General features: G+C 39.1%; 5 non-coding genes across 5 annotated transcripts; all 5 read left to right on the forward strand.

The window, feature by feature from the left end:
- Window positions 1-1,038: 1,038 nt before the first annotated feature.
- On the forward strand, window positions 1,039-1,121 carry TRNAL-UAA (transfer RNA leucine (anticodon UAA)). The gene has a single exon. It is a non-coding gene; the product is annotated as a tRNA-Leu (tRNA).
- Window positions 1,122-2,346: 1,225 nt separating this feature from the next.
- TRNAL-UAA (transfer RNA leucine (anticodon UAA)) lies at window positions 2,347-2,429 on the forward strand. Its single transcript has one exon. It is a non-coding gene; the product is annotated as a tRNA-Leu (tRNA).
- Window positions 2,430-3,240: 811 nt separating this feature from the next.
- TRNAL-UAA (transfer RNA leucine (anticodon UAA)) lies at window positions 3,241-3,323 on the forward strand. The gene has a single exon. It is a non-coding gene; the product is annotated as a tRNA-Leu (tRNA).
- Window positions 3,324-4,469: 1,146 nt separating this feature from the next.
- On the forward strand, window positions 4,470-4,552 carry TRNAL-UAA (transfer RNA leucine (anticodon UAA)). The gene has a single exon. It is a non-coding gene; the product is annotated as a tRNA-Leu (tRNA).
- A 1,180-nt stretch (window positions 4,553-5,732) lies between these two features.
- Window positions 5,733-5,815, forward strand: TRNAL-UAA (transfer RNA leucine (anticodon UAA)). The gene has a single exon. It is a non-coding gene; the product is annotated as a tRNA-Leu (tRNA).
- Window positions 5,816-13,962: the final 8,147 nt, after the last annotated feature.

The following is a 13,962-nucleotide window of genomic DNA, read 5'->3' on the forward strand; positions in this document are numbered from 1 at the left end:
GAATATTGCAATTAATTGAGTGGAGGTTTTATAATAAACTGAAGCTCTAGTACAACGTATGATGATCACTTGAGGAAGTTTCAAGTTTCAACCAAAGAAAAGACATCTAAAAAAAACAAATGTGGAATGTTTTGGGAAAAAGATGTAGTTGATTTATTGAGGTAAACAATCATACTGTAGCTTCAAAAGAAGTTTTAAAGCACAAGATGTCAAAATAATAAGAGCGTATCAGAAGTATGATAAAAGAAATTTGTATAAAATATTGTCTTCCAGAAAGGTTAGATCAAAAAATGTCATTGACATTATGTGGAAAGATTAATTTGTATTAAGAAACTCGATTTTTTTAACTTAGCGTTGTTGATAAATCCAGGTAACATTTTATTCCAATGATCAGTTTTGGTCATCTTTCTAAACATAGAGGAAAAATGAAAGCCAATATACAGAGGAAAGTTAAAGTTGGAGTATGAAATTTCCAGTGAAGAGTATGGTCTACATTGGTGGCCGGTCTACAGCTCTTGATAAGTCACCTTATAATGTAAAGCTATCTGATAGTGCAAATTTATCAGAAGTATGATAAAAGAAATTTGTATAAAATATGGTCTTTTAGGAAGGTTAGATCAAAAAAGGAAAAGGACAGGGTGCATAGGAAGTGATGAAATGTTAAATCTGCTTAGGAAATCATGGGGTATAGTGAAGTGACGAACTTGTCATTGACATTATGTGGAAAGATTATTTTGTATTAAGAAACTCGATTTTTTTAACTTAGCGTTGTTGATAAATCCAGGTAACATTTTATTCCAATGATCAGTTTTGGTCATCTTTCTAAACATAGAGCAAAAATGAAAGCCAATATACAAGGAAAAGATAAAGTTGGAGTATGAAATTTCCAGTGAAGAGTATGGTCTACATTGGTGGCCGGTCTTCAGCTCTTGATAAGTTGCCTTATAAAATAAAGCTATCTGTTAGTGCAAATTTAATGATTGCACTATTTTTATCAATAATCAGCTCCAGTTACAATCTAAAGGCTGGCACACAACCACCAGGATGTCCGAGTGGTTAAGGCGTTGGACTTAAGATCCAATGGATATGTATCCGTGTGGGTTCGAAACCCACTCCTGGTATGAGTTTTTCTCTTGAAAATCTTTAATGCATCTCAAAATCTACATAGGTCTGAACAGCAGGAAAGATATTGTTGCTCGGTAGCACAGTTGTATACCTGTAATAACCATGAATATTGCAATTAATTGAGTGGAGGTTTTATAATAAACTGAAGCTCTAATACGACATATGATGATCACTAGAGGAAGTTTCAAGTTTCAACCAAAGAAAAGACATCTAAAAAAACAAATGTGGAATGTTTTGGGAAAAAGATGTAGTTGATTTATTAAGGTAAACAATCATACTGAACCTCCAAAAGAAGTTTTAAAGCACATGATGTCAAAATAATATGAGCGAATCAGAAGTATGATAAAAGAAATTTGTATAAAATATGGTCTTCTAGAAAGGTTAGATCAAAAAAGGAAAAGGACAGGGTGCATAGGTAGTGATGAAATGTTAAATCTGCTTAGGAAAACATGGGGTATAGTGAAGTGACGAACTTGTCATTGACATTATGTGGAAAGATTAATTTGTATTAGGAAACTTGATTTTTTTAACTTAGCGTTGTTGATAAATCCAGGTAACATTTTATTCCAATGTTCAGTTTTGGTCATCTTTCTAAACATAGAGCAAAAATGAAAGCCTTTATACAGAGGAAAGTTAAAGTTGGAGTATGAAATTTCCAGTGAAGAGTATGGTCTACATTGGTGGCCAGTCTACAGCTCTTGATAAGTCACCTTATAATGTAAAGCTATCTGATAGTGCAAATTTATCAGAACTATGATAAAAGAAATTTGTATAAAATATGGTCTTCTAGAAAGGTTAGATCAAAAAAGGAAAAAGACAGGGTGCATAGGTAGTGATGAAATGTTAAATCTGCTTAGGAAAACATGGGGTATAGTGAAGTGACGAACTTGTCATTGACATTATGTGGAAAGATAAATTTGTATTAAGAAACTCGATTTTTTTAACTTAGCGTTGTTGATAAATCCAGGTAACATTTTATTCCAATGATCAGTTTTGGTCATCTTTCTAAACATAGAGGAAAAATGAAAGCCAATATACAGAGGAAAGTTAAAGTTGGAGTATGAAATTTCCAGTGAAGAGTATGGTCTACATTGGTGGCCGGTCTACAGCTCTTGATAAGTCACCTTATAAAATAAAGCTATCTGTTAGTGCAAATTAAATGATTGCACTATTTTTATCATTTATCAGCTCCAGTTACAATCTAAAGGCTGACACACAACCACCAGGATGGCCGAGTGGTTAAGGCGTTGGACTTAAGATCCAATGGATATGTAACCGTGTGGGTTCGAAACCAACTCCTGGTATGAGTTTTTCTCTTGAAAATCTTCAAGGCATCTCAAAATCTACATAGGTCTGAACAGCAGGAAAGATATTGTTGCTCGGTAGCACAGTTGTATACCTTTAATAACCATGAATATTGCAATTAATTGAGTGGAGGTTTTATAATAAACTGAAGCTCTAGTACGACATATGATGATCACTAGAGGAAGTTTCAAGTTTCACCCAAAGAAAAGACATCTAAAAAAACAAATGTGGAATGTTTTGGGAAAAAGATGTAGTTGATTTATTAAGGTAAACAATCGTACTGAAGCTCCAAAAGAAGTTTTAAAGCACATGATGTCAAAATAATATGAGCGAATCAGAAGTATGATAAAAGAAATTTGTATAAAATATGGTCTTCTAGAAAGGTTAGATCAAAAAAGGAAAAGGACAGGGTGCATAGGTAGTGATGAAATGTTAAATCTGCTTAGGAAAACATGGGGTATAGTGAAGTGACGAACTTGTCATTGACATTATGTGGAAAGATTAATTTGTATTAGGAAACTTGATTTTTTTAACTTAGCGTTGTTGATAAATCCAGGTAACATTTTATTCCAATGTTCAGTTTTGGTCATCTTTCTAAACATAGAGCAAAAATGAAAGCCTTTATACAGAGGAAAGTTAAAGTTGGAGTATGAAATTTCCAGTGAAGAGTATGGTCTACATTGGTGGCCGGTCTACAGCTCTTGATAAGTCACCTTATAAAATAAAGCTATCTGTTTGTGCAAATTTAATGACTGCACTATTTTTATCAATCATCAGCTCCAGTTACAATCTAAAGGCTGACAGACAACCACCAGGATGGCCGAGTGGTTAAGGCGTTGGACTTAAGATCCAATGGATATGTATCCACGTGGGTTCGAACCCCACTCCTGGTATGAGTTTTATTCTTAAAAATCTTCAAGGCATCTCAAAATCTACATAGGTCTGAACAGCAGGAAAGCTATTGTTGCTCGGTAGCACAGTTGTATACCTGTAATAACCATGAATATTGCAATTAATTGAGTGGAGGTTTTATAATAAACTGAAGCTCTAGTACAACGTATGATGATCACTTGAGGAAGTTTCAAGTTTCAACCAAAGAAAAGACATCTAAAAAAAACAAATGTGGAATGTTTTGGGAAAAAGATGTAGTTGATTTATTGAGGTAAACAATCATACTGTAGCTTCAAAAGAAGTTTTAAAGCACAAGATGTCAAAATAATAAGAGCGTATCAGAAGTATGATAAAAGAAATTTGTATAAAATATTGTCTTCCAGAAAGGTTAGATCAAAAAATGTCATTGACATTATGTGGAAAGATTAATTTGTATTAAGAAACTCGATTTTTTTAACTTAGCGTTGTTGATAAATCCAGGTAACATTTTATTCCAATGATCAGTTTTGGTCATCTTTCTAAACATAGAGGAAAAATGAAAGCCAATATACAGAGGAAAGTTAAAGTTGGAGTATGAAATTTCCAGTGAAGAGTATGGTCTACATTGGTGGCCGGTCTACAGCTCTTGATAAGTCACCTTATAATGTAAAGCTATCTGATAGTGCAAATTTATCAGAAGTATGATAAAAGAAATTTGTATAAAATATGGTCTTTTAGGAAGGTTAGATCAAAAAAGGAAAAGGACAGGGTGCATAGGAAGTGATGAAATGTTAAATCTGCTTAGGAAATCATGGGGTATAGTGAAGTGACGAACTTGTCATTGACATTATGTGGAAAGATTATTTTGTATTAAGAAACTCGATTTTTTTAACTTAGCGTTGTTGATAAATCCAGGTAACATTTTATTCCAATGATCAGTTTTGGTCATCTTTCTAAACATAGAGCAAAAATGAAAGCCAATATACAGAGGAAAGTTAAAGATGGAGTATGAAATTTCCAGTGAAGAGTATGGTCTACATTGGTGGCTGGTCTTCAGCTCTTGATAAGTTGCCTTATAAAATAAAGCTATCTGTTAGTGCAAATTTAATGATTGCACTATTTTTATCAATAATCAGCTCCAGTTACAATCTAAAGGCTGGCACACAACCACCAGGATGTCCGAGTGGTTAAGGCGTTAGACTTAAGATCCAATGGATATGTATCCGCGTGGGTTCGAACCCCACTCCTTGTATGAATTTTACTCTTGAAAATCTTCAAGGCATTTCAAAATCTACATAGGTCTGAACAGCAAGAAAGATATTGTTGCTCAGTAGCACAGTTGTATACCTGTAATAACCATGAATATTATAATTAATTGAGTGGACGTTTTATAATAAACTGAAGTTCTAGTACGACGTAGGATGATCACTAGAGCAAATTTCAACCAAAGAAAAAACATCTAAAAAAACACAAATGTGAAATGTTTTGGGAAAAAGATGTAGTTCATTTATTGAGGTAAACAATCATACTGCAGCTCCAAAAGAAGTTTTAAAGCACATAATGTCAAAATGATATGAGCGAATCAGAAGTATGATAAAAGAACTTTGTATAAAATATGGTCTTCTAGAAAGGTTAGATCAAAAAAGGAAAATGACAGGGTGCATGGGTAGTGATGAAATGTTAAATCTGCTTAGGAAATCATGGGGTATAGTGAAGTGACGAACTTGTCATTGACATTATGTGGAAAGATTAATTTGTATTAAGAAACTCGATTTTTTTTAACTTAGCGTTGTTGTTAAATCCAGGTAACATTTTATTCCAATGATTAGTTTTGGTCATCTTTCTAAACATAGAGCAAAAATGAAAGCCAATAAACAAGGAAAAGATAAAGTTGGAGTATGAAATTTCCAGTGAAGAGTATGGTCTACATTGGTGGCCGGTCTATAGCTCTTGATAAGTCACCTTATAATATAAAGCTATCTGATAGTGCAAATATATCAGAAGTATGATAAAAGAAATTTGTATAAAATATGGTCTTCTAGAAAGGATAGATCAAAAAAGGAAAAGGACAGGGTGCATGGGTAGTGATGAAATGTTAAATCTGCTTAGGAAATCATGGGGTATAGTGAAGTGACGAACTTGTCATTGACATTAACTTAGCGTTGTTCATAAATCCAGGTAACATTTTATTCCAATGATCAGTTTTGGTCATCTTTCTAAACATAGAGCAAAAATGAAAGCCAATATACAGAAGAAAGTTAAAGTTGGAGTATGAAATTTCAAGTGAAGAGTATGGTCTACATTGGTGGCGGGTGTACAGGTCTTGATAAGTCACCTTATAAAATAAAGCGATCTGTTAGTGCAAATTTAATGATTGCACTATTTTTATCAATCATCAGCTCCAGTTACAATCTAAAGGCTGACACACAACCACCAGGATAGCCGAGTGGTTAAGGCGTTGGACTTAAGATCCAATGAATATGTATCTGTGTGGGTTCGAACCCCACTCCTGGAATGAGTTTTACTCTTGAAAATCTTCAATACCTCTCAAAATCTACATAGGTCTGAAGAGCAGGAAAGATATTGTTGCTCGGTAGCACAGTTGTATACCTGTAATAACCATGAATATTGCAATTAATTGAGTGGAGGTTTTATAATAAACTGAAGCTCTAGTACGACGTATGATGATCACTAGAGGAAGTTTCAAGTTTCAACCAAAGAAAAGACATCTAAAAAAAACAAGTGTTTTATATTTATATATATGTTTCCTGTATATATGTTGATATTGTATCATAATGTAAAATATTGATTTTTGTTTATTTTCACCTCTCTCTAGTGTAAATTGGCGTGAAGAAGGCCTATGTATGGGCCGAAATGTCCCCCTTTCACTCAGTCTGTCTACTAATAATAAAATATAAATAATTTTTTGGCACAAAAACGAATTTGTTGATATTTTTTCATTTCTATGAGAGTACAGTGTCTTATATATACTATAGTCTGGACCTCGGTCCCCTCACTGGCACCACAATCTCTCCTCCCTATTCGGGCAGAGTGCACACCATATACTATAAACTGATATATCTGTCTTGGTGATTGCACCAGCCCACTCATGTCATTTGATACCTTTGCCTATGATGACACAACCAGTAATAGCATACTGGCACAAGTCACTAACTCTACAGAATTCCTTAAAACTAGAGTTGATTGCGGTTCTAGGTTCGGGGATCTCCAGTTCTAGGCTCGAGTGATTTTGGGGCCTGTTCTAGATCGAACTAGAACTCGAGCTTTTTGCAAAAGCTTGATAGTTCTAGAAACGTTCGATAATGGTTCTAGCAGCAAAAAAACAGCTAATTCCTAGCTGGCTTTCCGCTGTAATAGTGTAAGTCACTCTGTGACTCACACTATTATGACATTTCAGTGTATAGTGTGCGTGAACAGCGCCTTCAGATCACTGCTGTTTGTATAATGGCGATCGCCATTTTTTTTTTTTTCCTTGTCTTCCTTCCCTAAGCGCGCGCGTCTTGTGGGGCGGGCCAGCATGTCAGCCAATCCCAGACACACACACAGCTAAGTGGACTTTTAGCCAGAGAAGCAACGGCATGTGTGATAGGATGTCCATGTCACATGTCCCTGCATTATAAAACCAGACATTTTCCTCCAGCACGCCATTATCTGCCTTCTGCGTCCTAGGTGTCAGACATCACTGGCGCAGCTCCGTCCTTTGTCCTATCGCTGATACTGCTGTATGCGCTTCATACACAGCGCTAGACAGCTTAGGGATAGCACTTTCTATAAGTCCTTTTAAGGGCTCGTACCGGCAGGGTCAGAGCCATAGGTGACAGGTCCTGAAAACAGAGACAGCGTCTGTGTAGCTAAGGTCAGGGATTTCGTCGCTGCATTTCCCCATTAGGAAGGAATAGAAAGGCAGGCTTCCTTTCCTCTACCCAGAGCCCCACAAACCTGCCACTGTACCCTCCTGTCCTCTGCACACTCCAACTCATTATAACTAAGCCATTATACTAGCAAACACTCAGTGTACCTAGTGGCATCCTAAACGTGGCTATTGGACTTTTGTCTAGTCCCACTAGTGCAAAGATATTTGCAGCACGTCTGCCTGCATTGCACACTCCAACTCATTATAACTAAGCCATTATACTAGCAAACACTCAGTGTACCTAGTGGCATCCTAAACATGGCTATTGGACTTTTGTCTAGTCCCACTAGTGCAAAGACATTTGCAGCACGTCTGCCTGCATTGCACACTCCAACTCATTATAACTAAGCCATTATACTAGCAAACACTCAGTGTACCTAGTGGCATCCTAAACGTGGCTTTTGGACTTTTGTCTAGTCCCACTAGTGCAAAGATATTTGCAGCACGTCTGCCTGCATTGCACACTCCAACTCATTATAACTAAGCCATTATACTAGCAAACACTCAGTGTACCAAGTGGCATCCTAAACATGGCTATTGGACTTTTGTCTAGTCACACTAGTGCAAAGACATTTGCAGCACGTCTGCCTGCAATGCACATTCCAACTCATTATAACTAAGCCATAATACTAGCAAACACTCAGTGTACCTAGTGGCATCCTAAACGTGGCTATTGGACTTTTGTCTAGTACCACTAGTGCAAAGATATTTGCAACACGTCTGCCTGCATTGCACACTCCAACTCATAACTAAGCCATTATACTAGCAAACACTCAGTGTACCTAGTGGCATCCTAAACGTGGCTATTGGACTTTTGTCTAGTCACACTAGTGCAAAGATATTTGCAGCACGTCTGTCTGCATTGCACACTCCAACTCATTATAACTAAGCCATTATACTAGCAAACACTCAGTGTACCTAGTGGCATCCTAAACGTGGCTATTGGACTTTTGTCTAGTCACACTAGTGCAAAGACATTTGCAGCACGTCTGTCTGCATTGCACACTCCAACTCATTATAACTAAGCCATTATACTAGCAAACACTCAGTGTACCTAGTGGCATCCTAAACGTGGCTATTGGACTTTTGTCTAGTCCCACTAGTGCAAAGATATTTGCAGCACGTCTGCCTGCATTGCACACTTCAACTCATAACTAAGCCATTATACTAGCAAACACTCAGTGTACCTAGTGGCATCCTAAACGTGGCTATTGGACTTTTGTCTAGTCACACTAGTGCAAAGACATTTGCAGCACGTCTGTCTGCATTGCACACTCCAACTCATTATAACTAAGCCATTATACTAGCAAACACTCAGTGTACCTAGTGGCATCCTAAACGTGGCTATTGGACTTTTGTCTAGTCCCACTAGTGCAAAGATATTTGCAGCACGTCTGCCTGCGTTGCACACTCCAACTCATAACTAAGCCATTATACTACCAAACACTCAGTGTACCTAGTGGCATCCTAAACGTGGCTATTGGACTTTTGTCTAGTCACACTAGGGCAAAGACATTTGCAGCACGTCTGCCTGCATTGCACACTCCAACTCATTATAACTAAGCCATAATACTAGCAAACACTCAGTGTACCTAGTGGCATCCTAAACGTGGCTTTTGTACTTTTGTCTAGTCACACTAGTGCAAAGACATTTGCAGCACGTCTGTCTGCATTGCACACTCCAACTCATTATAACTAAGCCATCATACTAGCAAACACTCAGTGTACCTAGTGGCATCCTAAACGTGGCTATTGGACTTTTGTCTAGTCCCACTAGTGCAAAGATATTTGCAGCACGTCTGCCTGCATTGCACACTCCAACTCATAACTAAGCCATTATACTAGCAAACACTCAGTGTACCTAGTGGCATCCTAAACGTGGCTATTGGACTTTTGTCTAGTCACACTAGTGCAAAGACATTTGCAGCACGTCTGTCTGCATTGCACACTCCAACTCATTATAACTAAGCCATTATACTAGCAAACACTCAGTGTACCTAGTGGCATCCTAAACGTGGCTATTGGACTTTTGTCTAGTCACACTAGTGCAAAGACATTTGCAGCACGTCTGTCTGCATTGCACACTCCAACTCATTATAACTAAGCCATTATACTAGCAAACACTCAGTGTACCTAGTGGCATCCTAAACGTGGCTATTGGACTTTTGTCTATTCCCACTAGTGCAAAGATATTTGCAGCACGTCTGCCTGCATTGCACACTCCAACTCATAACTAAGCCATTATACTAGCAAACACTCAGTGTACCTAGTGGCATCCTAAACGTGGCTATTGGACTTTTGTCTAGTCACACTAGTGCAAAGACATTTGCAGCACGTCTGTCTGCATTGCACACTCCAACTCATTATAACTAAGCCATTATACTAGCAAACACTCAGTGTACCTAGTGGCATCCTAAACGTGGCTATTGGACTTTTGTCTAGTCCCACTAGTGCAAAGATATTTGCAGCACGTCTGCCTGCGTTGCACACTCCAACTCATAACTAAGCCATTATACTAGCAAACACTCAGTGTACCTAGTGGCATCCTAAACGTGGCTATTGGACTTTTGTCTAGTCACACTAGTGCAAAGACATTTGCAGCACGTCTGTCTGCATTGCACACTCCAACTCATTATAACTAAGCCATTATACTAGCAAACACTCAGTGTACCTAGTGGCATCCTAAACGTGGCTATTGGACTTTTGTCTATTCCCACTAGTGCAAAGATATTTGCAGCACGTCTGCCTGCATTGCACACTCCAACTCATAACTAAGCCATTATACTAGCAAACACTCAGTGTACCTAGTGGCATCCTAAACGTGGCTATTGGACTTTTGTCTAGTCACACTAGTGCAAAGACATTTGCAGCACGTCTGTCTGCATTGCACACTCCAACTCATTATAACTAAGCCATTATACTAGCAAACACTCAGTGTACCTAGTGGCATCCTAAACGTGGCTATTGGACTTTTGTCTAGTCCCACTAGTGCAAAGATATTTGCAGCACGTCTGCCTGCGTTGCACACTCCAACTCATAACTAAGCCATTATACTAGCAAACACTCAGTGTACCTAGTGGCATCCTAAACGTGGCTATTGGACTTTTGTGTAGTCACACTAGTGCAAAGACATTTGCAGCACGTCTGCCTGCATTGCACACTCCAACTCATTATAACTAAGCCATTATACTAGCAAACACTCAGTGTACCTAGTGGCATCCTAAACATGGCTTTTGGACTTTTGTCTAGTCACACTAGTGCAAAGACATTTGCAGCACGTCTGTCAGCATTGCACACTTCAACTCATTATAACTAAGCCATTATACTAGCAAACACTCAGTGTACCTAGTGGCATCCTAAACGTGGCTATTGGACTTTTGTCTAGTCACACTAGTGCAAAGACATTTGCAGCAGGTCTGTCTGCATTGCACACTCCAACTCATTATAACTAAGCCATTATACTAGCAAACACTCAGTGTACCTAGTGGCATCCTAAACGTGGCTATTGGACTTTTGTCTAGTCCCACTAGTGCAAAGATATTTGCAGCACGTCTGCCTGCATTGCACACTCCAACTCATTATAACTAAGCCATTATACTAGCAAACACTCAGTGTACCAAGTTGCATCCTAAACGTGGCTATTGGACTTTTGTCTAGTCACATTAGTGCAAAGACATTTGCAGCACGTCTGTCTGCATTGCACACTCCAACTCATTATAACTAAGCCATTATACTAGCAAACACTCAGTGTACCTAGTGGCATCCTAAACGTGGCTATTGGACTTTTGTCTAGTCCCACTAGTGCAAAGATATTTGCAGCACGTCTGCCTGCGTTGCACACTCCAACTCATAACTAAGCCATTATACTACCAAACACTCAGTGTACCTAGTGGCATCCTAAACGTGGCTATTGGACTTTTGTCTAGTCACACTAGTGCAAAGACATTTGATTTGCAGCACGTCTGTCTGCATTGCACACTCCAACTCATTATAACTAAGCCATTATACTAGCAAACACTCAGTGTACCTAGTGGCATCCTAAACGTGGCTATTGGACTTTTGTCTAGTCCCACTAGTGCAAAGATATTTGCAGCACGTCTGCCTGCGTTGCACACTCCAACTCATAACTAAGCCATTATACTAGCAAACACTCAGTGTACCTAGTGGCATCCTAAACGTGGCTATTGGACTTTTGTCTAGTCACACTAGTGCAAAGACATTTGCAGCACGTCTGTCTGCATTGCACACTCCAACTCATTATAACTAAGCCATTATACTAGCAAACACTCAGTGTACCTAGTGGCATCCTAAACGTGGCTATTGGACTTTTGTCTAGTCACACTAGTGCAAAGACATTTGCAGCACGTCTGTCTGCATTGCACACTCCAACTCATTATAACTAAGCCATTATACTAGCAAACACTCAGTGTACCTAGTGGCATCCTAAACGTGGCTATTGGACTTTTGTCTAGTCACACTAGTGCAAAGACATTTGCAGCACGTCTGTCTGCATTGCACACTCCAACTCATTATAACTAAGCCATTATACTAGCAAACACTCAGTGTACCTAGTGGCATCCTAAACGTGGCTATTGGACTTTTGTCTAGTCCCACTAGTGCAAAGATATTTGCAGCACGTCTGCCTGCATTGCACACTTCAACTCATAACTAAGCCATTATACTAGCAAACACTCAGTGTACCTAGTGGCATCCTAAACGTGGCTATTGGACTTTTGTCTAGTCACACTAGTGCAAAGACATTTGCAGCACGTCTGTCTGCATTGCACACTCCAACTCATTATAACTAAGCCATTATACTAGCAAACACTCAGTGTACCTAGTGGCATCCTAAACGTGGCTATTGGACTTTTGTCTAGTCCCACTAGTGCAAAGATATTTGCAGCACGTCTGCCTGCGTTGCACACTCCAACTCATAACTAAGCCATTATACTACCAAACACTCAGTGTACCTAGTGGCATCCTAAACGTGGCTATTGGACTTTTGTCTAGTCACACTAGGGCAAAGACATTTGCAGCACGTCTGCCTGCATTGCACACTCCAACTCATTATAACTAAGCCATAATACTAGCAAACACTCAGTGTACCTAGTGGCATCCTAAACGTGGCTTTTGTACTTTTGTCTAGTCACACTAGTGCAAAGACATTTGCAGCACGTCTGTCTGCATTGCACACTCCAACTCATTATAACTAAGCCATCATACTAGCAAACACTCAGTGTACCTAGTGGCATCCTAAACGTGGCTATTGGACTTTTGTCTAGTCCCACTAGTGCAAAGATATTTGCAGCACGTCTGCCTGCATTGCACACTCCAACTCATAACTAAGCCATTATACTAGCAAACACTCAGTGTACCTAGTGGCATCCTAAACGTGGCTATTGGACTTTTGTCTAGTCACACTAGTGCAAAGACATTTGCAGCACGTCTGTCTGCATTGCACACTCCAACTCATTATAACTAAGCCATTATACTAGCAAACACTCAGTGTACCTAGTGGCATCCTAAACGTGGCTATTGGACTTTTGTCTAGTCACACTAGTGCAAAGACATTTGCAGCACGTCTGTCTGCATTGCACACTCCAACTCATTATAACTAAGCCATTATACTAGCAAACACTCAGTGTACCTAGTGGCATCCTAAACGTGGCTATTGGACTTTTGTCTATTCCCACTAGTGCAAAGATATTTGCAGCACGTCTGCCTGCATTGCACACTCCAACTCATAACTAAGCCATTATACTAGCAAACACTCAGTGTACCTAGTGGCATCCTAAACGTGGCTATTGGACTTTTGTCTAGTCACACTAGTGCAAAGACATTTGCAGCACGTCTGTCTGCATTGCACACTCCAACTCATTATAACTAAGCCATTATACTAGCAAACACTCAGTGTACCTAGTGGCATCCTAAACGTGGCTATTGGACTTTTGTCTAGTCCCACTAGTGCAAAGATATTTGCAGCACGTCTGCCTGCGTTGCACACTCCAACTCATAACTAAGCCATTATACTAGCAAACACTCAGTGTACCTAGTGGCATCCTAAACGTGGCTATTGGACTTTTGTCTAGTCACACTAGTGCAAAGACATTTGCAGCACGTCTGTCTGCATTGCACACTCCAACTCATTATAACTAAGCCATTATACTAGCAAACACTCAGTGTACCTAGTGGCATCCTAAACGTGGCTATTGGACTTTTGTCTATTCCCACTAGTGCAAAGATATTTGCAGCACGTCTGCCTGCATTGCACACTCCAACTCATAACTAAGCCATTATACTAGCAAACACTCAGTGTACCTAGTGGCATCCTAAACGTGGCTATTGGACTTTTGTCTAGTCACACTAGTGCAAAGACATTTGCAGCACGTCTGTCTGCATTGCACACTCCAACTCATTATAACTAAGCCATTATACTAGCAAACACTCAGTGTACCTAGTGGCATCCTAAACGTGGCTATTGGACGTTTGTCTAGTCCCACTAGTGCAAAGATATTTGCAGCACGTCTGCCTGCGTTGCACACTCCAACTCATAACTAAGCCATTATACTAGCAAACACTCAGTGTACCTAGTGGCATCCTAAACGTGGCTATTGGACTTTTGTCTAGTCACACTAGTGCAAAGACATTTGCAGCACGTCTGCCTGCATTGCACACTCCAACTCATTATAACTAAGCCATTATACTAGCAAACACTCAGTGTACCTAGT

This window comes from Anomaloglossus baeobatrachus, chromosome 2 (genome assembly GCF_048569485.1).
Source record: "Anomaloglossus baeobatrachus isolate aAnoBae1 chromosome 2, aAnoBae1.hap1, whole genome shotgun sequence".
NCBI lineage: Eukaryota > Metazoa > Chordata > Amphibia > Anura > Aromobatidae > Anomaloglossus > Anomaloglossus baeobatrachus.